Source organism: Eulemur rufifrons, chromosome 8, assembly GCF_041146395.1.
Source record: "Eulemur rufifrons isolate Redbay chromosome 8, OSU_ERuf_1, whole genome shotgun sequence".
In the NCBI taxonomy this organism is placed as follows: domain Eukaryota; kingdom Metazoa; phylum Chordata; class Mammalia; order Primates; family Lemuridae; genus Eulemur; species Eulemur rufifrons.
The window spans coordinates 44351861-44378250 of record NC_090990.1 but is presented as its reverse complement, the minus strand read 5'-3'; the positions used below and the strand labels follow the sequence as shown (position 1 = coordinate 44378250).

General features: G+C 41.5%; 1 protein-coding gene across 10 annotated transcripts in view; it reads right to left on the bottom strand.

Moving 5' to 3' along the window:
* Positions 1-21285, bottom strand: part of FGGY (FGGY carbohydrate kinase domain containing) — a 387509-nt gene extending 366224 nt beyond the window's left edge. For 5 of the 10 annotated variants that reach the window (XR_011234566.1, XM_069480063.1, XM_069480062.1 and 2 more), the window contains exons 1-2: positions 21089-21137; positions 5337-5413 (exon numbers count right to left, since the gene is read on the bottom strand). The gene's annotated coding sequence lies outside the window, so the exon portion shown is untranslated. Of the gene's footprint in view, positions 1-5336; positions 5414-9579; positions 9701-20972; positions 21029-21088; positions 21138-21203 lie in introns of those variants that run through there. The other 5 variants (XM_069480068.1, XM_069480071.1, XM_069480069.1 and 2 more) reach the window with 3 other exon arrangements.
* Between the last annotated feature and the right edge of the window lie 5105 nt (positions 21286-26390).

The window sequence follows — 26390 nt, the reverse complement described above, 5'->3', positions numbered from 1 at the left end:
TCCTTGTTTCCTGGTCAGTCATTCATTCAACAAATTATCTGCTGAGTACCCATTATATGCAAGCACTAGGAAAAGTGCATACATTCCCTCTATTCCTCACTACAACTCTAGAAGGTGAGTATATTTAAATCTCTATTTTATAGTTGGTCAGGGTAAGACTCTAAGAGGTAGGTAACTTTTTGCTTAATGCTAGGTCTACACACTCATAAGGAGTAAATGTGCATTGCTATAATGATGTACATCACACTGACGAAGAAATAGGTCTCTGCAAAGTTAAGGAATTTACCCAACCTCACTGAGGAACAGCCTGGACCTAAAGTCCCACATCTGTGCAGTCATGCTCTCTCCTTTCTTCCTAAAAGCTTGCATTAATACGATAGGTTTGGAGAAGAGGCAAATATATTGCAGCCGTGTCATGAAGTGACTGGGAATTGGCAAGGCACCCTGAGGCAGACAGGATCAGGAATTAGTTAGACGATCTGTTTTCCTTATAGAACCCTGGTGAGTTACAAGGAAATCTGACCAGAGAACATCAGGAATTCCTTGGCCTTCATGGCTGCTCTAATTCCCTTTGGTCAGATTAGCCCACGTGACACAGAATCTCAGAGCGGCTTTTATTTTCCAGATTGGCCTTTCAAAGAATAAGAACAAGCCCTCAGGACAACTCAGCTGGTGAACACACAACTCCCCAGGTGAGCTCAGAGCAGCCTTAGCGTCCAGATTCTAATTTCAACCTGAGCGGCCTTCTGCACCCTTCAACTTCAGAAAGATAATGTTTCCTTGGCCAAGGCACCTAGGGGATTCTAAAACAACATCAGCCAGCAGATGTTCAGTTACTGCTTCCTGGATATTTATCCCAGTAAAGGGGAAAAAAAAAAAATAACCTCCATTAAAAGTGATTGCTTCCGACTTAATTACAAGGGTTTCCCAACTGTGTGTGTCCCCCTCTTGGCTCTGCGGCTCACTGGCAGGTGAAGAAGAAAATAGGGAAGCTATAGAAATAATATTGGCTACTTTCATCCAAGCTTCAGAGAAGCACGGTCAGGCCACAGCCAGTGTGCGTTCTCATCTTCTCCCTCACATCCCTGTAGGGGCACCAGATGACCACTAGCACCAATTGTCAAATCATTCATTCCTTCGTTCATTCAACAGCGATGCTCTTCTTCAAGCCATGACTTGAAGAAAATTTAAATAAAACAGATAAAAGTAGAGCTGCTCTTGTTTGAAGCATGGATCACTCCTGCTTCCCCCTCCAGTCCTTCCTCCAGCAGTCCCTCTGCTGGGCCTTTTCTTGGGACCACTGAAAGTCACCAGCTTCGGGCTGTGATACACCCTAAGGTTGTGGTCCCCATCCCCTGGGCCACAGACTGGCCTGTTAGGAACCGGGCCCCCACGGCAGGAGGTGAGCAGTGGGTAGGTGACCAAAGCTTGATCTGTATTTATAGCTGCTCCCCATCACTCGCGTCACCGCTGGAGCTCCGCCTCCTGTCAGATCAGCGGTACTAGATTCTCTTAGGAGCACAAACCTTACTGTAAACTGCACATGCCTGGGATCTAGGTTGCACTCTCCTTCTGAGAATCTAATGCCTGATGATCTGAGGTAGAGCTGAGGTGGTGATGCTGGCTCTGGGGAACAGCTGTAAATACAGATTATCATTAGCAGAGAGATTTGGCTATACAATAAAAGTAAATGTAATGCACTTGCATCATCCCAAAATCATCACCTCCACCATATTCCAGTCTGGAAAAGTTCTCTTCCTTGAAACCGTTCCCTGGTGCCAAAAAGGTTGGGGACCACTGCCCTAAGGTCCACAGCATGGCATCTCAAGCCTTCCATGAGCCTCCTGCCTGCTCCCCAGACCTGCCTCACACAGTCCTGCCCATTCTCACTCCAAGTTCCAGATGTCTCCCAAACTCCTCTTGGGCTCTCAAGGGCCCCGTACTGCTACAGGCCTCCCCATCACACACTTGTCCCTTCCTAATTCCCTCCTCTCCTTACCTGCCTGGTGACCATGGACTTACATTTTAAGGCTCAGCTCAGCCACTACCTCTTTGGGGAAGACTCCCTTGCCATTGTCCATCTCTTGAACACAAAGGATCCCAACACAGTATCCTGTCCCTACTTTCTTTTAAAACTTGCCCCTCTGGATGGAAACTTTGTTGTTCCCGTGTTTATCTCTCTTACTGGCCTGCACCTGAAAAATGGACTCATTGATTTCTGTATCCCTAGCTCCTAGCACAGTGCCTGGCACATAGTTGGTTTTCAATAAATGTTTACTGAATAAACTGAATCCATGAATTAACAGAAAACAAGGATAAACACATTCATGCCTCATAGTTTGAATTCCTAAATTTGTACCTATAGGCACCAGTGTTTATTCTAATCTCTTAGTTCTCATTCATCCAATTAACAAATATTCATTGAATGCTTACAACCACATTTCATTAATTCTAGGGCAGTCCTTTGTTTCACATTTAGCTTCTCTGAATTCATGGTGAATCTTACAATCAATGGCATCTTACAGTTAATTGCTAGCATTTTTTTTCTTTCTTGGTGGCATATGAAATAAATGGTGCATCTTGCAATCATTGACACCTGAGACTTGAAGAAACACAGATTGTAACAGGCACCAGGCCCCCTGCTAAGGATACACTGATTGACAAAATAGGGAGGATGCCTTGGCTCAGAGCTTCCTCAGTTTCTTTACCTGCAAATAAGAAGCAGACTGACCAAGCCAGCTGTTCCGCCTTCCCCCTACCAACCATACACACCTTACTTCACTTGGGATTCCCTCTTGGCTTCCCACTGTCTTGACTGTGAAGGCCCCCAGGGGTGCTGTTCCTTAACACTGATCCTAGCATGTCAACAGCACTTTGCTCTTGGCTGGAACTTTGCAAGACTATTCTAAACACACAGGGAGGAACAAAGAAACAAGTAGGAAATGAAGAGTCTGTGCGAATGTTCTGGCTTACACAGACCTGGCCAGCCAGCATCCAGGCTTATATCCACCCCTACCAGCCCCAGTGACACGAGAGATCCCCAGGGGCTGGCCCAGGCCCTGATGTTTGGGTTGCTCACTTTCGACTCCATCTTCCCTGGTAGGGAGCACATCATCTTGCCGCCCATTACCCAGACATCCTGATTCCTTTCCAGTAAAATCCAAAGAGGCAGATTTCCACTCTACAGCTCACCCTGGGCTTGCTCCAGTTCTGGTTTCTGGACCCAGGAAAGAGCCCACCCTTCAGGAGAGCCCCAGCCTCACAGGGAGAGTGGAGCTTTATGATTAGATGGTTACCTCCAACTGCTGCCTGTGTCACCGCTGTATGCCCAGTGCCTGGCGCATAGCAGCAACTCAGTAAGTCCTTGTGACTTGGAGAATGAATGGCTACCTTTAAAACCCATTATTGGGGAAATAATAAAAGGTACTCTGCTTACTGTGCATCTGATACTCTGCTACGTGTCTTGCTTATAATGCCACTTTTAATCCTGACCACAATTCTTAAAGACAATAACTATTATCATTTCCATTTTACTGACGAGGAAAGTGAGTCCTAGACAGGCAAAGTAACTTGCTCCAGTATGTCATATATAAGCAAGACAGTTGACAGCGATCCATTCCCTCTGGCACCGAAGTCCCTAAACTTTCTCAGGATGCTCTGCTGCCCCCAGATATTGTTCCGTTTATTAAATGTCTATTTGTCAGGGGCTCTGCTAGGGGCCCCTGCCTACTGTACCTAAAGTTGGCTAACTCAGAACCTGGGCTGTTCGTCTTTAAGAGACTGACCCTTCTGCAACACTGGGTGGCCACTCTCAGCAAACCATCTGCTTCTGTAATACATAACCAAGGCATCATTCAGTAAGAGTCAAATCTATGGGAATGAGGGAGTCAAACCCTCCCAGCATCGTTCACAAACTTCATGTTTTTCGACGAAATAGATCCTACTCAAATATTTCAGGTTCACCATTTTTCCCATTATTATAGTTTTAAGTGATCTCTTTGTGATTGTTTCTACACCTGGAACCTGAAAGCAGGGAAGTTCAAGCCCTCAGGCAGCTTCCCCGAAACTCAACCCACAAGTTATAAAAGCTCTACCGAGGATTTTCTGCAACACAGACCCCCTGCTCTTCCTCCACTGTGCCCTGTGCCCTGGGTCGTAAGTACAATCTACTCTGACCTGGACTCCAAACCTTATTCAGCCAGTATCTCTTGGCCTCAAAAAATAAAGCAACTGCAAAATTGAAAACATTATTCCATTTTCTAGTCTGTTTCTTAAAAAAAGGATTAGGATCCTCATTGGGTCAATCATTTCCACATTCCTGGAAACCCAATCAGGTTGGTAAACCTATCACCACTTTACACCTCAGCAGGGTGGCAGTAATTTGCCTAAAGTCACACAAACAGTAAATAGCAGCACTAGGATTTGAACCCTAGCCTCTTATGGCAAGTTTAGGGCTCTTTCCACAACACCAAGCTAAAACAAAAAACCAAATCCTTTGATAACTTCTTCAATAACAACAGCAACAACAATGCAGCAGGAGTATTTATTGAGCTCTGCTCTGCAGATCACCAGACTTTGTGATTTCACTTAATTCTTACAGCAACCCTCTGAGGCAGGCAGCACGAGCCCCCCTTCCCAGTTAAGGAAATTGAGGTTCTCGGAGATGATGCTGTTTAAAGTCACACAGCACAGAGGCGGGGGCTGGGATTAAAGGATAAGTCAGTGTGATTCCAAAGTCTCGTTAGGAATGGTCAGAGTCAGAACTGTGGTTTCATTTCATTCTTTTTAGGCAAAGGTGAATGCTCTGAAAACAGCTGTTAGGAATATGGGGAGGGTGGTCAGCCACAGAGAAATAAGGACACAGACTGTGGACGGCCAAGAGAAAGAAAAATAACAGAGAGAAAGTCAAGCTGTGCTGCATACAAATCCTGAGATGCACGGAACTTCTCAGTCCACGACACATTTCAAAGGGCAGAAACAGCCTCCTGTCCACGTCCCCAGCATGGACTGGACTGACTTTTAGCTCCTATTTATGATCAAAAGACTGTTCTGTATGATAAATATTTATACAGTTCATTAAATAATAGCCTGTATAAATATAATTAGAAATGTGCCACAGGAAACCACAGACTTTCCGGCTGATTCTTCAACAAATGTGCAAGCTGCCCAAATGCAGCGTGAAAAAAGGAAAAGGGGACCTGGGAGTTGGAGGCTGTTCTTTGCAAAAGGACTTAATCAATCCTGAGAAGAGGGTACATGCTACAAATATCAACCATGTGGGGATCATTCTCTTACTGTTTCCTACGCCTGCAACCCTCCAGAGTGGAGGCGCTTACCTTATGTCCTATTTCTTAAGGAGCCGCTCCTCCAGGATGGATTTGGTGACAGTCCACAGAAACAGTATTCCAGCAACCTGGAAAGGAATTCAATACCTTCTTTCAACTTTGATCTCTGGACTTTGCTGGGAGCTCATGTACACGCCCCACATAATTTATGTAATTAGTTATACTGCAATCAGGTGTGTAGTAAGATTGGGAAGAAAAAGACGAGCAATGGGTTAAGCTTGTCCATTTCAGTCTTCTTAACAGAAAAGATTGAATACCGCTTTCAACAAATCTCACATGCTCTAAGATGGTAAGAAAATTTGGAATGGGAAGGAAAGAGCTAATTTGGCAATTATAGTTGGTTCTCTGTAAGCTGTACCAACAACACACGAGGGAGGAAAAGAACAGCTTGCTAACAGGCACTTTTCCTCTTAAAATGAAAAGCTGTCTCCAATGACCCACCTCCCCAGTTCTTTTTCAGCCTTTTGGTTTAAGGGGAGACATTTCTAAAAGTTTTCAGGTTGCTAATACTGATTCAAAAGAAGCCCGAACAGTTTCTGGGTTCCCCAAACTTTTGGAGTTTGTAGCAACTACACAAGACATCTTTCACCCAGATAGGCCCGTGGCCTGGTGTAGATGGTACAAGGGAGTATAAGCCTATTTCCAGTGAAGTCTGGGGTGACCAGCACATTCTGTGGCAGCAGAGAGAAGGGAGGCAGTAAGCAGCGAAGCTGTTCCCTGAAAGCTACTGAATAGGTGAACCATGCTCCTATCTAGGCAAGCTCCTAGAAGGGCTTGGACAATCTTTTATTCACCACTGATGTCTAACACAAATGCCTAACAAAGAATCTGGCCTGCTGCAGATCAAGAACAAGGTCAAAAGCATCTGAGGAGGAGAGGGAGAAGAGGGGGAAGGAAAGTGAAAATGCAGAGCGAAGAGGATAAGGGCGTAAGTGGGGACAGGGAAGGGGAAGGGAGGGAGGAAGCTGAATGGGCAGGAAGAGGAGGGTTGGGGGATTCAGACGATAAGAAACCAAGAAACCCCCTGACTGATGAGAGGAGGGGAGAAGAAAGAAAGAAAGAAGTAGACAAATGCCTTGGCCAACAAAAAAACACCCACCAGATTCTTCCTGCCCAGGAAAAGTCCATAATATAGAGAAGGAACAGAAAATGAAATGTCAGTTGTGAGACCCAGATGTAAATCCAAATATCAAACAAAAACAAAACCTGTGAGCAAACCAATAAAACCTTTTCTCTACTCTGAGGGTCACCCACACATACATGGAATGCATGCTGTCACCCAACAGGACAGACCTCAGTCCTCCAGCACCCAGAAGTTACCACGTGGGACCCAGGACACGCAGGTTCCTCAAGCCAGCTAACAGGCTGTGAAAAAACCCCAGACACCCAAGAACATGAGAAACCACCATGGCGCCCGTAGTCTCTGAGCCCAGACATTCTCAAAAAAAGCTCAGAGTACAGAAGTCCCCTGCACAGCAAGGCAGGGCTGCCTCTTGACAGCTGGGGACAGGGCTGGGCCTATGTATCTACCTCTGCATCTCCAAAGCATACACACACAAAAATAGCAGGTATTCAATACTGATGAATGAATGAACAAAAAGTCACTCCATTTGAGAGAAATGAAGGCAATTCTCTCTATCTCACTGAAAATTAAATCCTCAGTACCCACAGGGTAGGGAGTGAGGTGTGAAGGTCATTGCATTGGATTAGCTAACGGGAAATCTGGGACTTATCCTGTACATGTCTACCACTGACTGGCTTTGGACAAGTCCCTTCACTGATGACTCTCTTCCCAAGTATAAAAGGAAATTTGTGAATTCTGTACAACTACTCCAAGGGGTTGTTGTGAAGATTAAAGCTAATAATGGCACAGAAAGGCTTTCAAACAGGTAATTCCTTTATAAACAGAAGGAATCATGGTACTGGTGCCATAGGAAAATTCGAGTGCAAAATAGATCCTATACAGCCTCTACTGTTGCTAAGCTCTGAATGGTTCTGTCCCTCTAAAATTCATGTGTTGAAACCTAAGCCCTAAGGTGACAGTATTATGAGGCGGGGCCTTTCAGAGAGGATTAGGTCATGAGGGAGGAGCCTCCATGAATGGGATCAGTGCCCTTATAAAAGAGGCCCTTGTCCCTTCCACCACGTGAGGACACAGCGAGAAGTCAGTAATATGCAGCCCAGAAGACAGCCCTTACCTGTTACCAGATCTGCTGGTGCCTTGAGTTTAGACTTCCCAGCCTTCAATTGTGAGAAATACATTTCTGTTGCAAATAAGCCATAATACATAAGAACATAATACCATAAGTTTATGATATTTTGTTATAGCAGCCTAAGATTAATATAAAGATCTGAATTTTGAAAATCAAATGGTGATGCCTCAAATTATTCCTTGTTTGTGTACTTCAAGCAAAACCTAACGTACCTAGTAAAACTGCATATGGCAGGAAAGTAGCTTCATGTGGCCACCAGAATTCCAGCCATCCATACTTTAGGGACCAGACATCCTACTCCAACTCCACCTTTTCCCACAGAACAAGGTGGTTAAGGGAGGTACCAGTTTATTGCTTTCTTTACTCTTCCAACAGTTCTGATCCAGCAGATCACAAACTCAGTATTTTTCAGGTTCTATACTGAGCCCATTTTTAAAGGCAAATAAAAAGTTACTGGACAAGGGACATGGTATTAATCAGTAAGACAGTAGAAAAAATGGCTATCCTTTTAAATTTGAAGTTAGATTCCAAAAAAAAATAGTTAAACCCACCAAATCCTCAGGCCTGCCTCGTAATGTGGCCAGATCCAAACTGAGCCAGTCCTGGATGCTGGCCAAAACCCACCACCTTCCAAGAGCCACACAGGCAATGGCACAACAGCAGTTGCAAAGAAAACATAAAATCCAACCACAGTGGAAGGAAAATGCAAGGTACAGGTCCTAAAGAAAGCGTGGATGAAAAATGTGACTCATCAAATGATGTCCCCAAACTCCACCAACAAATATCCCTTAAAGAGATTAAACTTTACACCTGCCATGTCCTTTTCCATAAACCCTGCTCACTCTCTCCTATCTCTTCTGTCCAATCCTTGTGTTCTAATAAAGCAACTCTTTGCTTGTTTATAATGCTTTCTTCTGCTGCCCTGCCAAGCCATTCCCTACACAGAGAAAGGGAGAGGGGAACCTACATTTACAACACCTACCACAAGGTATGTGCTGTTTCTCCCATTCACACGACACTGAAATGCTGAAAGGGTCTACATCCTGCAGAAAGTCACAAAGCCCGCAGAGGGAAGAGGCCATGTTAAAATTCAGGTTTGCCTCAGCAGAGCTGAACTCTTCCCAACACCCCTGAAATGACAGGCTTCCCACACTAACCGAGCTGCTTTTGTCCTGGGCACACGTGGAATGAACTTTCACATCCTGTGAAATCTCAGATGATGCTTTGAAATGCCTTCTCTGTGGTCTGATTCATAAAGTCTACCTCTGTCACAATAAATCCTACTGTAGGAAACATTAGCTATTCACTGAGAATGCTCTACCCCCTATTTCTTTGTACAAGCTAAATGTAGTGCAATGTAGTATTATCATAGGGGAATTACTGGGTTGTGGGGGAGGAGAGGATTATGAATGTATAAAATATTCAAATACCTTCTAAAATAAAAAGACCCTAAGGACTTTCTTCCTCTGGAGAGTTCTAGAAGCACTGCAAGCAAGCCTTGTGCGTGGTGTGTGACTGAAACACCAAGCTCCTCCCTGGGGCCAGTCTCCCCACATCCACAGGGACACGTACAGAGGGGAGAAGGCAAATGTAGAGGGAGTCCACCCAGGCAGGTGGATCCACAGTCAATCTTTTATAAACCAAACTGACACCCTGAGTTCACTGCAGTTTGTATTTGATGATTTCTCCCCTAACATGCCAATTACAAAGCTAAGCCCATAACAGGGAAAATTATTATATATGCAAACTTAGTGATCTGTGCCTACATGGACTCCTTTCTGAAATGTGAATCCCTGACCTCTCTTTGAGTTCTGAATAATTTAAACATATATGTAGTTTCTTCCCCCCCATCGCCTTCTTCTCCAAGAGGTTGCTGTTGATTTGCTGACATAATTAAAAGTGATTTTCTACAGAACTAACCAGACCTTCAAAGCAATGCTATTATCATTAGCATATTGGCCAAAATCCACAGCTTTTTCCAGAAAGTCACTCAAATTACAACAACAGACGAACCCCTTAACCTTAATGACTGCTGCCAGATGTCAGCAAATTCAGGAAGAGCTCAGGGAAGTATGTGGCAAAGCAAGAAAACCCATTCTCCATGTGATCATGCAAAGCTCCTTCCTTGGAGATAACATCAAGCCGGAGGCTGGCTAAGGTCTTGGCCTGTCCTTATGTTTCCCTGGGTAGGAAGCATGGCCCGGTGGTTTTAAATCCCAAGGTGAAAGGCCTAAAGAATGAGTTATCTCAAGATTAAATGGTAGACTTGGCCATTCCACAAACATGGCCCTGTCAAAATCACCATGGGCTAAAGTACGAGCTTAAAGACCACCAATGCCGTTTCTGTCCCCGAAAATAAAGCCCAAACTCTTGACCTGACCTACGAGCATCTCTAAGCTCTGGCTGTTGCTGCCTCACTAACGTTAGCTCCCACCTCCCTCCCCAACCTCAACCCATCACACTCCGACCCTACAAAACCACTAGCAACTCCCCAAAGGAAGGCTGAGTGCCCCTGTCCACACTGTTCCCTGTACCTGTAATGTAAGGATACAAACTTGTAGTTCACAGAAAAAGAAATACAAGAAATACACATGAATTGTTCACCTCATAAATAATGTAGGAAATGTCAATCAAAATACTGAGATAATTTTACACCTAAAAAATTGGCAGGAGTTGAATTTCAATAATACCCACTTTTGTCAACAATGTAGAGAAATAGGCAGTTTCATACACTTTTCATGGTAATTGGTTCAATCTTTTGTAGAATAATTTGAAACTGTCAATTTTTTAAAATCTAGCCTTTTAGGCTGGGCACACCTGAAATCCTACTGGCTCACACCTGTAATCCTAGCATTCTGGGAGGCCGAGGTGGGAAGACTGCTTGAGGTTAGGAGTTCGAGACCAGCCTAAGCAAGAATAAGACCTCATCTCTACTAAAAATAGAAACATTAGCCGGGCATCATGGTGCCCACCTGTAGTCCCAGCTACTTGGGAGGCTGAGGCAGGAGAATTGCTTGAGCCTGGGACTTTAAGGTTGCTGTGAGCTAGGCTGATGCCATGACACTTCAACCTGGGTGACAGAGCAAGATTCTGCCTCAAAAAAAAAAAAAAAAAAAAAAAAAAATCTAGCCTTTTACCCAACAGTGGAACTTCTAAGAATCTACCTTCTAAGAATTTATGCCTTGGCTCACCAAAAAAGACATATCAAAATGTCCCCTACAACATTTTTTTTTTTTTTTTTTGGAAACACAAGAGCATACCACAAAAACCCTAGAAACAAATTAAATACTTATCAATAGCGGACTTGCTAAAATTGATACATCAACGGCTGTTAAAAAAAATTGGAAGGAGCAAAAGAAAGATGCTAATTACATATTATCAACTAAAAAAGTATGTTCTTAGATGGTATAGTATGACCCCATTTGTATTATTATTTGTTTAAAGTATAGAGCATCGGTGGTTCTCAAAGTGTGGTTCTCCAGCAGAGCAACAGCATCAGCATCACCAGGGAGCTCGTGAGACATGCAAGTTCTCAGGCTCTGGTCCAGCTCCACTGACTCAGAATCTCTGGCATGGGGCTCGGCAGCTTGTGCCTTAAAAAGGCCTCCAAGTGATCCTGATGGATGATCAAGTTTGAGAACCAATGTACTATATAAAGACCTAACATACAAGATTTCAAGAAAAATACACAAAAAACTGCTTACTCCGGTGACACCCAGGTCAAAGAATGTAACGGGGGCTTGGAGTGTGTTTCCCTTCCCCTCTCTGCGCTGTCTGAATGTCCACAAGGAGCAGCTACCACTGTAATAGGAAGAAAGATCTTCCTTGTATTGAGTTGAACTGTGCTTTATACAGTTTCTCCCCTCCAGTCCTAATTTTCCTCCCAAAGGATCATCCAAACAGCCTTTTTACCCTTTTAAGTGCACCGTCCCTTCAAATGTTTTGAAATGATGCTCACAACCTCCTATGGAGTCTTCTTTCCTCCATACTCCATAGTCTCAGTTCCTAGACTGCTCCTCCGTGCCATGGCTTTATTCTAAAATAAAAATAGAGGAAGAAGGGATAGGGGCACTTACTATATTTAACTAGAATGACCTTCAGTCAACCATGTTTGTGGAGATGGAGACACAGTGTGGAGCTGGGCTAGGAGCACACAGTCTTCCCTTTCCCTCTACCTTCCCGGAGGCCCTCTGGGTGCCCTCGGCTGGCATGAACCAACACTCCATCCAGCCCAATATCTAATCTCTGACGCTAGCATCAAGAATAATTTGTCCTTGATGGGAACAAACTATCTCTGACACTACCATGAAGAATAATCTGTTCTTGAGGGGAGGAGGGAAAGGGAGCTGGGGCGTCTTTAAAAACTGCCTTTGAGGAGGGGCTTTCAGGTAATCCTCGTCACATGCCCTACTCTTCCCTTAAGAGTTCACTGAAAATTAGTGTTATCTGTGTTTTATCAATACGTACCTTCACATGAATCCAAATGTTTCTTAAATTTATATTTTGAGCCAGCTCTCATCTTACATGAATAAATTTCTTACAAACATTTATTCTGTGCCAGGCATGGTACCAGTGACTTCACAGATGGTCTTGCTAATCCTTGCTACAACATAAATATGGGAAACTAAGGTTCTGAGCAGTTAGGTCACCTGTTCAAAGGCACAGAGCCAGTGAACAAGAGAGAAGGATTTCAATCCTATGCTCTTTCCACTATGTTACATGGTAATTTTTTTAAATCCTAACAGTAGCTTCATTTTAAGATCAAAGATGCCACATAATTCTACAATCCCAGAATGTGGTAAACTAGATTGAGTTTGATCTGTTGAAATCATTCTTGAGTTTATAGACTTTGTCTTCTTTTTCTCAACTTTCATACCCCAATATCCACTCAATAACTGAGTCCTTCCTTAATCTCTCTTCTATGGCCAGTTTAGCAGAATCCAAGCTACTCAGCTCTTAGCCTGGTCTGCAACAGATTTCAGGGTAGCTCAGCCCCAAATCTAGATGGCCAAGGGACGGGTAATATATTTAGCCTGAATGATTTCTACTTGATTTTCCCATTCTCCCTAAACTCACCCCACACTACATCACTGTATAGGTACCTGCTGTATAAACTCTGCTTCCTTGAGTCATCCATGTTATTAAGGACTTCCTAAATAATTCAAGATGATTAAGAGGGGATTATAGGAGCCTCTAGGGAAAAGTATGCCTAGTCTGGGATGGAAATGTCATCATTTTCCTGCATACATCAAACCTACTTCTCTCCCTATCTCAGTGAGTGGCGTGACCATCCACCCTGATGCTGTCACCAGGAATCTAGAGGTTATCACTGACTCCCTCTTCAGGTTATTGTTAGTGCGCCCCCATATCTCTACAACATACCCATTCCCTACCTTCTCTGCCTGCTTTGTGTCCTGGAGACAATAGTCAGGATCTCCAATACTCTCTAACCCTCTATCTTCTAGAAATTAGAGTTATCTATGTTTTATCAATATGAACCTATGGGTTTGGGCAATGGAGAGCCCTTGAAGAAGCCTCAAAGGAAGGAGGAGAGTAAGGTCAGGGCTCCCTTCCTGTGGAGTTGCCTTGGACTTGCTGCATCTCTTGGCCTAAGATACTAGATCCTCTTGAGGCAGCCTTTTCCACATGATTTCACCTTTTAGGTTCTGGTGACCATTCCTCCCCTTGTCCCTTTAGGTCTAGGGATAGAACAATCTTACTGTTATTAATCCCAGGCATTCATACTGCCCTCTTTCTGAATAGCTCCTTGATTGAAAACTATCCTAATTTAAGGTGTCTTATGCATCCTTCTGATACACTTCCTTCATCATGCTCTTACAGGCCCAAAGTGGTAAAGTTCCCCTTTGTTACTGGGCCTAGGTGCCTCTCAAAATCCCTTCCTCACATCCTCAAATCACCCCTCCTTTATATTTTCTTCAAAACATCTAGTTGAAGGCTTCCACTTCCAGCCAAGAGGCAGTAACAGGAGCTATATTTACCCCCCTGCTTAAAAACAAGCAAACAAACAAAAGAAGAACCAAAAAATATATAGGACACAAAGGTTCTCAGGACATCAGGCAACAGAGTCCAGTAATTGTGGAGAGACAGAAGAAAAATGAGAAGTCCTGCAATTGCTAAAGACTAATGCCTGGGAAACGTTTTCAGACTGTGGCATAGGAAGGAAGAATGCAGGCAAAGCCCAGCAGTCTCCCAGAGTTGAGGAGACAAAATTGTGAGCCTGTGGAGAGTAAAAAGGCTTGGATCTTGGGGCAGTGTACAACAGGGGACAGAGCTACACAGAGAGAATACCAGAAAACTGCAAAGGGTACTCCTCAAGTGTTCAGGAGAGTACCAATCACTGCATGTGTGTGAGGAAACTATCTGAGGCAAAAGCATCAAAAAGGATTAGCATGAACAATCAGTGGGCTTCACACAGACTAGGAATAGTCCTATTCACACCAACCAAAGTAGAAAACCTCCTAACTCACAGGGCATTGGGTAAAGTACAAATTATATCAAACATTTAAAGAAAAATTAATGAAATTCTTCTCAAACTCTTACAAAAAATTAAAAAGGAGACAATAATTCCAAATGCATTTCACAAGGCCACCTTACCCTGATACCAAAGTCAGGAAAACATTATAAGAAACAGAAATTACAGGCCAATATCCATGATGAACATAGATGCAAAAATCTCCAGTAAAATACTAGCAAGCCAAATTCAACAGCACATTAAAAAATTCATTCACCACAATCAAGTGGGTAACTATCCCTGTAATGCAAGGATGGTTTAACACATGTATCAATAAATGTGATACATTAACAGAATAAAGGATAAAAATCATATGATCATCTCAATAGATGCAGCAAAAGCATCCCACAAAATTCAACACCCTTACTTGATAAAAACCCTCAACAAATTAGATCTAGAAGAAATACATCTCAACATCTTAAAGACAGTATGTTACAAGCTCACAGCCAACAGCACATTCAATAGTAAAAGGCTGAAAGCTTGTCCTTTAAGATCAAGAATAAGACAAGGATGCCCACTCTCACCACTTATATTTGACACAGTACTGGAAGTCCTAACCAGAGCAACCACACAAGAAAAAGATATAAAAGATATCCAGATTAAAAACAAAGGAGTAAAATTGTCTGTTTGTAGATGACATGATCTTATATATGGAAATCTTATATATCTTATATATGATTCCACCAAAAAACTGTTAGAACTAATAAACAAATTCAGTAAAGCTATAGGATACAAAATCAACATATAAAAATCAGCTTTGTTTATATTTGCTAACAATGAACTACCCTAAAAAGAAATTAAGAAAACAATCCCACTTACAATAGCAACAAAAAGAATAAAATGCTTAGAAATAAATTTACCAAGGAGGTGAAAGATCTATACACCAAAAACTATAAAACACTGATGAAAGAAATTGAAGAAGACACATACAAAGAGAAGGATATACCATGTTCATGGATAGACAGAAATAATATTAAAATATCCATACTACCCAAAGCAATCTGCAGATTCAATGTAATCCCTTTCAAAATACCACTGGCATTTTTCACAGAAGTACAAAAAACAACCCTAAAATCCATATGTAACCACAAAAGACTCTGCATAGACAAAGCAATCTTGAGAAAGAAAAACAAAGCTGGAAGACATCACACTTCCTGATCTAAAATTATATTACAAAGCTGTAGTAATCAAAATAATATGGATTGGCATAAAAACAGACACATATGCTAATGGAACCAACAGAGAGCCCAGAAATAAACCACACAAATACTTCAACAAACTAATCTTCAACAAAGTCATCAAAAATTCACAATGGGGTAAGGACAGTCTACTCAATAATTGATGTTGGGAAAACTGGACATCCATATGCAAAAGAATAAAATTGGATTCTTAGCTTACACCATATATAAAAATCAACTCAAAATGGATTAAAGACGTAAACTAAGAAAAGAAACCTTAAAATTCCTAGAAGAAAACATAAATGAAAAGTTTCTTGACGTTAGTCTTGGCAATTTTTTAGATATGACATCAAAAGCACAGGCAACAAAAGCAAAAATAAATGAGCAAGACCACATCGAATTAAAGTTTCTGCACAGCAAAGGAAACAATCAGCAAAATGAAAAGGCAACCTACAAAATGGTAGAAAATGTTTCCAAATCATATATCCCATACAGAATTAAAATCCAAAGTATATAAAAAACTTATACAACGCAACAGCAAAATAAATAAATACCCAATTTAAAAAAAAATGGGGAAAAGAACTCAATATATATTTTCCCAAAGAAGACATAAAAATGCCCAATAGGTATATGAAAAGATGCTCACCATCCCTAATCATCAGGGAAGTGCAAATCAAAACCACAATGAGAAATCACCTCACATCTATTAGGACAGCTATTATCAAAAAGTCAAAGGATAAGTATTGGTGAGAACGTGAAGAAAAGGAAACACTTATACACTGTTGGCGGAAGGGTAAATTGGCACAACCATTATGGAAAACATTATGGAGGCTTCTCAAAATATTAAAAATAGAATTACCATATGATAGCAATCTTACTTCTGGGTATAGATCCAAAAGAAATGAAATTACTATCTCAAGAGATATCTGTACTCCATGTTCAGTGCAGCATTATTCACAATAGCCAAGATATGAAAATGACCTTAATGTCCACAGATGAATGAATGGATAAAGAAAATTTGGTATATATAAATACAATGGAATATTATTCAGCCTTAAAAAAGGAGAAGATCCTGCCATTTGCAACAACATAGATGAACCTTGTTACACTAAGTGAAACAAGCCAAACACAGAAAGACAAATACTGCATTATCTCATTTATATGTGGGATGTTAAGAAGTCCAACTCATAAAAACAGAGAGTAGAATGGCAGTTACCAGGACCCGGGAGGGTGGGGAAAATGGCAAGATATTGGTCAAAGAGCACAAACTTTCAGTTACAAGAAGAATAATTTCTAAAAATCTAATGTACAACATGGTGATTACAATTAGTAATAATTTATCGTATACCTAAAATTTGCTAAGAGTGTAGATCTTAAGTGTTCTCACCAAAAAATCCAGGGTAACTATGTGATGGATATGTTAATTAGCTTTATTATGGTAATTAATTCACAATGTATACATACATCAAATCATCATATTGTACACCTTGAATCTGTATAATTTTTACTTGTCAATTATATCTCAATAACACTGTCAGGGAGATATTAATAATCTGAACAGTTCTTCATTTAATCAAATGATTTGATATTTTAACCACCCCCCCTAAAAAGAACAATAACAACTCCAGCCCTAGATGACTTAACTAGTGAAATATACTAAACATTTCAGAAATAATACCAATTCTACATAAATTTTTCCAGAAAAATCAAAAAGAATGAAATGCTTTCCAACTCATTCTGAGTCCTGATTTACTCAGATAACAAAGCCTAGACAATGCAAGAAAACTATAGATCAATATCCATCATAATGATGCAAAAATTCTTAAAATTTTAGCAAACAGAATCCAACAATATACAAGAAGGATAATACATTCTGACTAATAGGGTTTATCTCAGGAATGCAAGGTTAGAAAAAAAAATCAATGAATATAACTCACCACATTAAGAGTCTTTTTAAAAAATCTGATGGTCTCAGTTACAGAAAAAGCAACTGACAAAATAAACATCTATTATTCATCAAAAAAAAAATTCTCAGCAAAGTAGGAATGTGATAAAACTTCCTAAACCTGAAAAAGGGATTCTACAAAAAATATATAATTAATATCCTGCATCATACTAAATGAGGCAGAAATGAATACCTCTCTCTCAGATCAAGAACAAGGCAAATTGTCAGCTCTCATCATTTCTATGCAAAGAGGCCGTTCTAGCCAATGCAGTACAGCAGGAAAAATAAAAGGCATCCTCACTGGAAAAGAAATAAAACTGTCTTATTTATAGATGACATGCTGACTACATACATAGAAAATCTGATCAATCTACAAAAAAAGCTATTAGAATAAGTAATATAGCAAGATTGCAGGATAAATGATATGCAAGTAGCAACAAAGAACTAGAAATTAAAATTTTAAAAGATACCATCACTTACAATAGTATCAAAAAATAGGAAATACCTACAGATAACCTGACAAAGATGTGCAAGACCTATATAATGAGAGCTATGAAAGTTTGCCTAGAGAAATTAAGGAAGACTTAAATGAACAGATATATATGAGTCAGAAGATTCATTATTTAAGATTCAATTCTCCCCCAAATTAATGTATAGATTCATTACAAATTCTAATTAAAATCTAAACAGGTTTTTATTTTGAAATGGACAAACTGATTATAAAATTCCTATGGAAATAAGACCTAGAACAACCAACAAAAATTTTAAAAAGAACAAAGTGGAAGGACTCAAACTAGCTGATTTCATTATCTATTACAAAGCTATATTCATCAAGACTATATATTAATAGTATTGGCATTAAAACAAAGAGATCAATGGAACAAAATAAAACAAGTAGAAATGGGCCTACATACAAAAATCATTTTTGAACAAAGATGCAAAGGCAAGTCAATGGAGAAAAGATGGGCTTTCCAGCACATGGTGCCAGAACAATTGGATATCCATACAGAAGAAAACACCTTTATTCCATATTTCATGCCATATACAAAAATTAACTTAAAAATGGAGCATAGATCTTGTGAAAACCAAAAACAATAAAACTTCTTTAAAAAAAAAATAGGAGAAAATACTTGAGACCTTAGGTTAAGCAAAGATTTCTCAGATACAACCCAAAAAGTGTGATCCATAAAAAATTAAATGGATAAAATCAATTTCACCAAAATTACAAATTGATAAATTTAGACTTCATCAAAATTAAGAACTCTACTTTCAAAATATATTAAGAGAACAAGAAGACAGGCATGTCATGAGAGGAAATGTTTGCAAATCACATATGTGATAAGAACTTATGAAAATATATACAGACCTCTCAAAACTCAATAAAAAGAAAACAAACAGCTCAATTATTTAAACGGACAAAAGATTTAATATACACTTTACCCAAGAAAACATACAGAGAGGAATTACAAAGGGGCACAAGAAATCTATGGGGTTATTAGATGTTCCTTCTTGATTGTGATGACGGTTTTCATAGATATATACATAAGCTAAAACTTCTCAAATTAGACACTTTAAATATGTACAGTTTATTGTATGTCAATTATCCCTCAATAAAGCTGCTACAAAATATCCCACTTCAGAATGCCTTCTGGGTCCTAGTGGCACCTTGACTGCTACATTCCTTCATTCCCTACATTCAATCAGTAATTATAATAATTCCTAATCATTCTATTATCCTAGTCTCTCTCCATTTTCATAACTATTACCCTAACCCTCTCACCTATATGACTACAATAGCATCTCTCCAGGCTTCACTACTCCAATTCATTCTCTACCCTGCAACCACAATTAATTTTCTAAAACATAAATCTGAGCGTGTCATTTTCCCTGGAGGTATATCCCAAACTCCCTCAAGATGATTCACCAGACCCTTCCTGATCTGACCCTCTCACCCTCCTAACCTGGTATCTGGTGATTTCCCACCTCACCTTTCCCTGCCTAGCCATATTAATCAACCACATTCCACGCTTCTGTAGTTTTTTACGTGCTGTTCCCAATTCATACAAGCCTCTTCTCTTTCTCAAAATCACTCATACTCAGGCTTTGGAACTTAGCTCCAGTATTATCTTCTCTAGAAAATCTTCTCCAAACCCCATATTGAACCATGTGCCCTTCTCTCCACTCCTGAGAATCTTCTGCATACCCCGCCGTAGCACTAAATCTCAGTATCATATAATGTCTCTCATTAAACTGGATCCAAGCAGACTGGATGAAAGCTAGAAAGCAGAGACCAAGTCTTACTCATCTTTACTTTCCCAGAGCCTACCATAGTGCTGGGCCCAGGGTATTAGAGAACAAATGAATGAATAAAGAACTGACTTGGATGATCTCTTCTTACACCACCTGGGTTGATTCTATGGCCCTCCTTATAAAAAGATGGGCAGGGGAGAGGTTAAGTGATCTCTGTAGCATATCCTGGGGTAAAATAATCATTTCAAATTCCCTTGGGAGGTCCCACTCTGGCTGGAAGTTTAATGGCAAGACTCATTACCTCAAATTGTTTTAAAAACCATCTGGTAATTGACTGTGATTTGAACTAAGTGAAAGGTTAGGGAAAGGGAACCAAATTCCAGGAAAAGAAAAAGCCCACGGCAAAAATTAACACAGGCTGGAAGGCTGAGTGTCCTCCCAGTAAACGTCTTAATTTCAACCAGAAAGACTCAGCTCCCCACCCTCTGGGTTATTCCCTTCTCTCAGTACACATGTTTTGACTTCCAAGTCCAGCCAGGGAGGCTCCTAACCCTCCTCTTCCTCAAAATCCACCTCCAGGCCCTGGGTTCTGTTCCCTCATTCATCCTTAATAGCAGTCCTCCAAGCCTCCCACTAGAAGGTCCTGCTCAGCTGGCCCTTCCAACAGCCAGGCCAGCAGCCATCAGGTCAAGGGCCAAGCGTGAAAGCCACATTAACAGGAGACTCCCAGAAGACCAAGGGGCAGTCATCCGGCTGGAAGACCCAGCCAGCAAGTTAAAATGGAAAACATCAGGATATACACTTGTGGATCATAGGGAAGAGGGGGAAAGCAAGCAAAAAACAAAACAAAGCAAAATTCTACCATTTAAATAAAGGCCACAAAGTAAGAGAAGACTTTCCTTCTTTCCTTACTATCTACTATTAAAGAGCATAATCACTTCCTCACTCCTAATTTCATACTTTAATAACGTAAGGATAGCTGCTCTTCATATCTTAGTGAGGAATGATGAAATTTACTTTAGGGATGAAATTTGTGTTAACACATCAGGAAGTGCTTTAGTGGAAAATAACCAATAATTAGGGAAATTCACCCATTCTGCATCTTGCCGATCCTTAAATAAAAGCGAAATTAATGAAAATTGAAAGGTATCCCTAGGCCTTTCCTACTCAGGACAACTGTAACCAAATAGCATTATCCCATCTAAACTAAACTGCACCTCAAACGTTATCACAAGCTGCTGGAAGCGTTTAAACCTACAAGCAACACTGGCCTAAAAATGCCTTAGGTAGCCAGACTTGAATTAAAGGGCTCCAAAACTGCCTGGAAAAACGTCCTAAAAGGGGGAGGACAGAGGAGGGAGGGAAAGGGGAGGAGAGTAAGAGAGGAACTGAATCTAGTTAACTGGACAGTGACCGCAGACAAAGCACCCTGGGTTCCAAACATCTAATGGGCAGCCTTGGCAGATGCAGTAAAGGGCGACCCTTCCCTTGAGTGACCCCACGCCTCACCCAGGAGAGGACACAGGGGATTCAATAACGTCTCGGGAGCCAACGCGGCGGGTGTGAGACTTAAACAGTCGGAGGAGGAGGAGGAAAAGGAGGAAAAAGGGGAGGGAAGCGCTGACCCAGTGCGCTCTCGGGTTGGAGAACCTTCTTCCTGGACGTGGGCGCTGAGAGTCTGTGCGCCTGCAAAAGCCCCTGGTGCCCACGTGGGACGGAGAGGCGGGCCACTTACGCGACTTGTCCAATCTGAAATTGCATTTTAGCTAGAGGAACTCTGCGTGTAGGCACGCCCAGCCCCACCGCGCAGGAGCAGAGCGGTCTCCGCGTGTGGCTGCAGCCCAGCCCCAGCGGCCCCGCGCGAGGCCACGCCCCCCGCCGGCCGCGGCCCCCGTCGCCCCTGTAAGACGCGCCATGATTGGCCCTTTGAACCGGGCCCGGGATTGGTCAGCGCCTGCCGCCCCCGCCCACTGGGTTCCCGCTCCTCCCAACCCTGGCCCTACCGCGGGCTGCGCGGATGGAAACCTGGCTCGGGCCCTCGCTTGCTTTTTAAAGGCACCGAAGGGGACTGTGTCTGCTCGGGCTGCGAGTTTCCCCTTCTGGGGACTCATCTCACAGAACTCATCCTGGCAAACTCTCCACAGCCCCCGATGGATGTGTGTGTCAAACCGTTTACTGAACACCAGGACTTTTGTAGGCTGGTGCAAGAAATAATATTTATTGAATGCTTACAATTCTTGAATGCTAACCTTGTGCCAGGCCTTGTTTCTGATTCTTTACTTGTCTAATCCTGTGGCCAACCCTCTGAAGTACTCATGAGATTTTGAAAATCCCCATAGTAGATGGGTCCCCGCCTTTGAGGAATTTACAATCTTGTGGGTACTGGGCACTGACCTCATTAAATCCACGCCATACCTTTTCAATAAGCTACATTTTATGTATCCCTAATTTACAGATGCGGGGCGTCAGAAATGTTTTTAGCTTTTTCTTAGACACACAGCTAATGAATAGGCAACCAGAAGGAGAATTCCAACCTGAGATCCAATGTGAGCTATATCCGTTAAAAAGGCAGAATCTCAGGCTGGGAGAACTGGAGACTTGGAAGATGGCAATTGCTGAGTCCAAGCGTTTTGTTTTCCTAAGAAAGGAAACTGAGGCCCAGGATAGGGAAGTGCCTTTCTAAGGACACAACTGTTGAAAGAAGTAAGCCTTGATAATAACATTGGTCTTATGTGCCAGGTGCCTTATGATTGTCTGCTATCTTCACAACAACCTCAAAATGAATAGGTGCTCTTATCTAGGTTTTACAGGTGAGGATACTGGCCCAGGGAGGCTCAGACCACATGATTAACCCCAGTCTTCACGTGCTGTATCTACTCTACTAGTGATCCTGGTTTGGGGTCATTTTCTTTTTTCTGAGCCATGATTGTTCACTTTTCATTCCCAACAAATACCCAAAGACCTAGCTGTGGACTCTTTGGGATCTGTTCGTTAGCACCCGTGTGAATCAAGTGTTCAGTAGGAATAATAATATTAAGACCTGTTCATCTTACCTTTCCAGAGCATTGTGAAGAGCAAATGAGCTAATAAATATGAAAATGCTTTGTAAAGTGTTAGATGTTGAATACACATAAGATATTGCTTCCAAATCTTCAATGTACCCCAAGAATGTATTAAATGAAATATACCCATTGTCTCATGAACTGTGGCAGGAGTGCTCATCTTGACTAGTCTTGAATTAGTGTGGATTTGCTGCCTGGCTTCTATGGATGGCTCTGTTTCTAGCTCTTGTGTATTTGATTCTCAATTTGATTCCTTTTGTTATCATACTATCAATAGCAACAATAGCACAGTAGCTCGAGCTCTCACAACCACCTTGGACCATGAAAGGACCTCAGGAATGAAAGCCACACATGGCAAAGCAACAAGGTGAATGGGCTTGGGTTCCTGACTCCATGCAGCACCAGACCAATACCCAATTGCACATTTCCAGACCTCCACGTGAAAGAAAAGAAACTGTTGTCTTGTGTAAGATACTTTTATTTTCTGTTATATGGGGCTAAGCCTAATCATAACTGATACATATATATTATGTGTGTGTATATATATACATACACACACATTTTACCTTGTAGAACTCTTAAACAGCAACCTTATAAAGTGATAGATACAGAAACAGGCCTACAGAGTAAAAACCATCATGTTCAAAGTCATCCAGCCAAATGGCCAAGGTGAGAGAGATTCTGATTCTGAGGCCAATTCTCATTCTCTTTTTCAATTATGATGCACTACCTATTATGAATGAATGCATCATTTTTTTTTCATTTACTTCCATTCTGTTCATTTATTTCGGGGTGTAGCAAATTTTTCTGTGAAAAAAAAAACAGTAAATATTTTAGACTTTGTGGGCAATATAGTCTCTATTGCAAATACTCAACTTTCCTTTGTAGTGTAAAAGCAGCATAGACAATAGTAAATGAGTAGGCATGACTATGTTTCAATAAAACTTTACAAAGCAGGCAACAGGAGGTGTAGCTCATCGGCCTTACTTTGCCAACTCCTGATTTATTCTATTCTTACGTTCCATCACAAAAGTGCACTAGAAATATATTACAGAAGTTCCCTCACCTTCTGTGACATTGTAACATTGCAGGCACACTCATGCTGTTGGCCAAATTAAAGGCAAGTGACAATGTGATTCAGAAGAAAGATCCCTAAACTGATAGCCATGAAATCTGGGCAGTGTGTTCATATTTGCCACTGCTATGGTTTGAAAGTGTCCTCCAAAAAGCATGTGTTGGAAAGGTAATCCCCAGTGCAACAGTGTTGGGAGGTGGTACCTGATGAGACGTGACCAGGCCATGAGGGCTCCACCCTCATGGATGGATTACAGGAGGGAATTCATTATGAAGGAGCAAGTTTGATCCCCTTCTCTCTCTCTCTCCCTTGCTCTCTCCCTCTCCCCTTCCACCGTGAGATGATGCAACAAGAAGGTCCTGTCCAGATGCTAGCACCTTGATATTGGACTTCCCAGCCTTCAGAACTATGAGAAATAAATTTCATTTCTTTATAAATGACCTAGTCTCTTACATTTTGTTATAGCATCACAAAACAGACTAAGACTGCCATTGATCCAGATCCAGGTCCTGGACCACCCCCAGTTGTCTCAGTTTCTCTCTATATATAACAGGAACAAATAATACAAATGTTATCTGTACTTTCCCAATTTCCATGACAGCGAGGAGACTGGAAAGAGATGACATATGTAATCATATTTTGAAAAGCTATAAATGTTACCCAGCCACATTACTTCACAACAGGCTGGGACATATGTCTTCCTCTGTACCCTCCAGTTCCCTGTCCTTATCTCTATGGCAGAACATATCAAATGCCCAGCAATTATTAGTACATCTATCTGTCCCCTTTCCTCCTTCCCAGCTCTACATAAAAGATTTTTGCATTGCATTGAATTATGAGACTTCACTATTGGAAAGTCTAGACACTCACTCAGGGTCATTGCTGGGCAGCATGGTGTCATGCAATGTCATTGTCCACTAAATACCCCACAGGTCACACTAGGGAAGCAGCACATCAGTCTTAAGCGAGGCAGAAAAAGCTGGGTTGTGAAACCCTGGAACCAGCTGAGCTGGAAGTTTATTTAATTAATTTCCTTGCTGCTCAGAGATGGTTCTGTGCCGCTCCAGGAGGTGCTGTCTCTGGTGACTCGCGGAAGACCTGTGATCTCTAACTGCAGTCTCTAAAACCTTTTCCTGCCTTAGCAACCTGCCCCCTCATTAGAGAAAAAAAGATGTTTTCCCTGAGATTCTTAGAGTCATGGCACAGAAATAGATATCGTTATTCATTTATTCATGAGTTCGTTTATCCATTCATACCTTTATGTTTTCTTTCATTTAACAAAGATGTATTGAGTGCTTACTGTCCCAGGTGCTAAAGAGATAGTGTTGAGATGAACAGACATTATCCCTGTCCTCATGGAACTTACAGTCAGGAAACAGACAGTAAAGAAACACACAAATATATAATTGATTCAAGTGCAAGTAGAAAGGAAAATAGGACACTATGAGAGAGAGAACCTGACTTAGATTGAGGTCTAACTGAGACTGGTGATTTTGAGGAACCAGGTACTTTATATACATTGTCTCTGATCTCAGCAACCCTGTGAAATGCCTATTATCACAACCGTTGTACAAATAGGGAAACTGAGGCTTAGGAAAATTAGGTGACTGGCCTAAGAAAGCTCAGCTAGTTTGGAGTAGGCTGTGCTTTCTGCAGTACTCCAGACTGCATAACTCAAACTCAGAAGGTGAGAATTTTCCCACCTTCCACCTTTGCACTCACCGTGCCTCCTTCTACCTGAAATGCCTCTTCCTTCATTCTTCTCATTGGATTTATATTCTGCCGTCAGTGTCTAGTTGAGGATCTACTTCTTCTGTAAAGCTCCCCCTTCTATTTCAGACCTCAGTAAATCTCTTTCCTTCTAGATTCCTGCAATAATCATAAAATATTACTCACGTGGCACTAAACCTAAGTAGGCTACCTTGTCAAGTTAATTCTTTTTATGTGCCTGCCCTGACACTCTCACGCATAGCCCTACAGGCAGCACGGTGCCACTGGAGCCAGACAGACCTGAGACCTTCTCCCAGTTCTGCTACTTATTTGATAGGCAAGCTGGAGAAGTTTCTTAACCTCTCTGAACCTTACTTTCTCCTTGGAGAATAAAAATATTTGTTTCTTGACATAATGTCTTTAAGCTTTTGTCGTGGTATTGAACAGATAGTAGGTGTTCAATACTTTTTGATCTTCTACCCAATTTCATTTCCTAGAGTAGAAGCCTCAGGAGGACAAGAATCCTGCCTTCTACTTTACACCTCAGCAACCAGCACAGTGCTCCATAATACCAACTAGTCAATAAATGGTATATAATTATGGTGATAATAAACCTTACCTGCCCACTGGGTTCCTTGTTACTAATCAGATTTATTTTCTCCTGTCTGTCTTCCTTTCTTTCTTTCACAGTTTAAGCCTCCCTTAAATTTGATCCTCTGGCAGGAACCCACGCCATTGTATACACTCTTTCTCTCTTCCAAATCCACACTGTCATATCAAAAAGAAAACTGACATAGTCCACTGGAGACCCGACAGGTGGTCAGGAAGGGAAAACCACTGACTAGAAGGGCCTACTGAGCTCTCCATCCTGAGCCATATTTTATATACAAAATCCTTGTTTGCTCAACTATCATCTCTAAAGGATGCCACTAGTTCATTTCCAAAGATGGGAACACATTCCAACTCACTTTATTACTTGCCTGCTACCTATTACTTGCCCTCTATTTGCCCACCTGACTTCCTTCATCTCTTCCCTCAACAAATACCAGCTGAGTGCTGAGTTCTTGCTAAGTGCTAGGC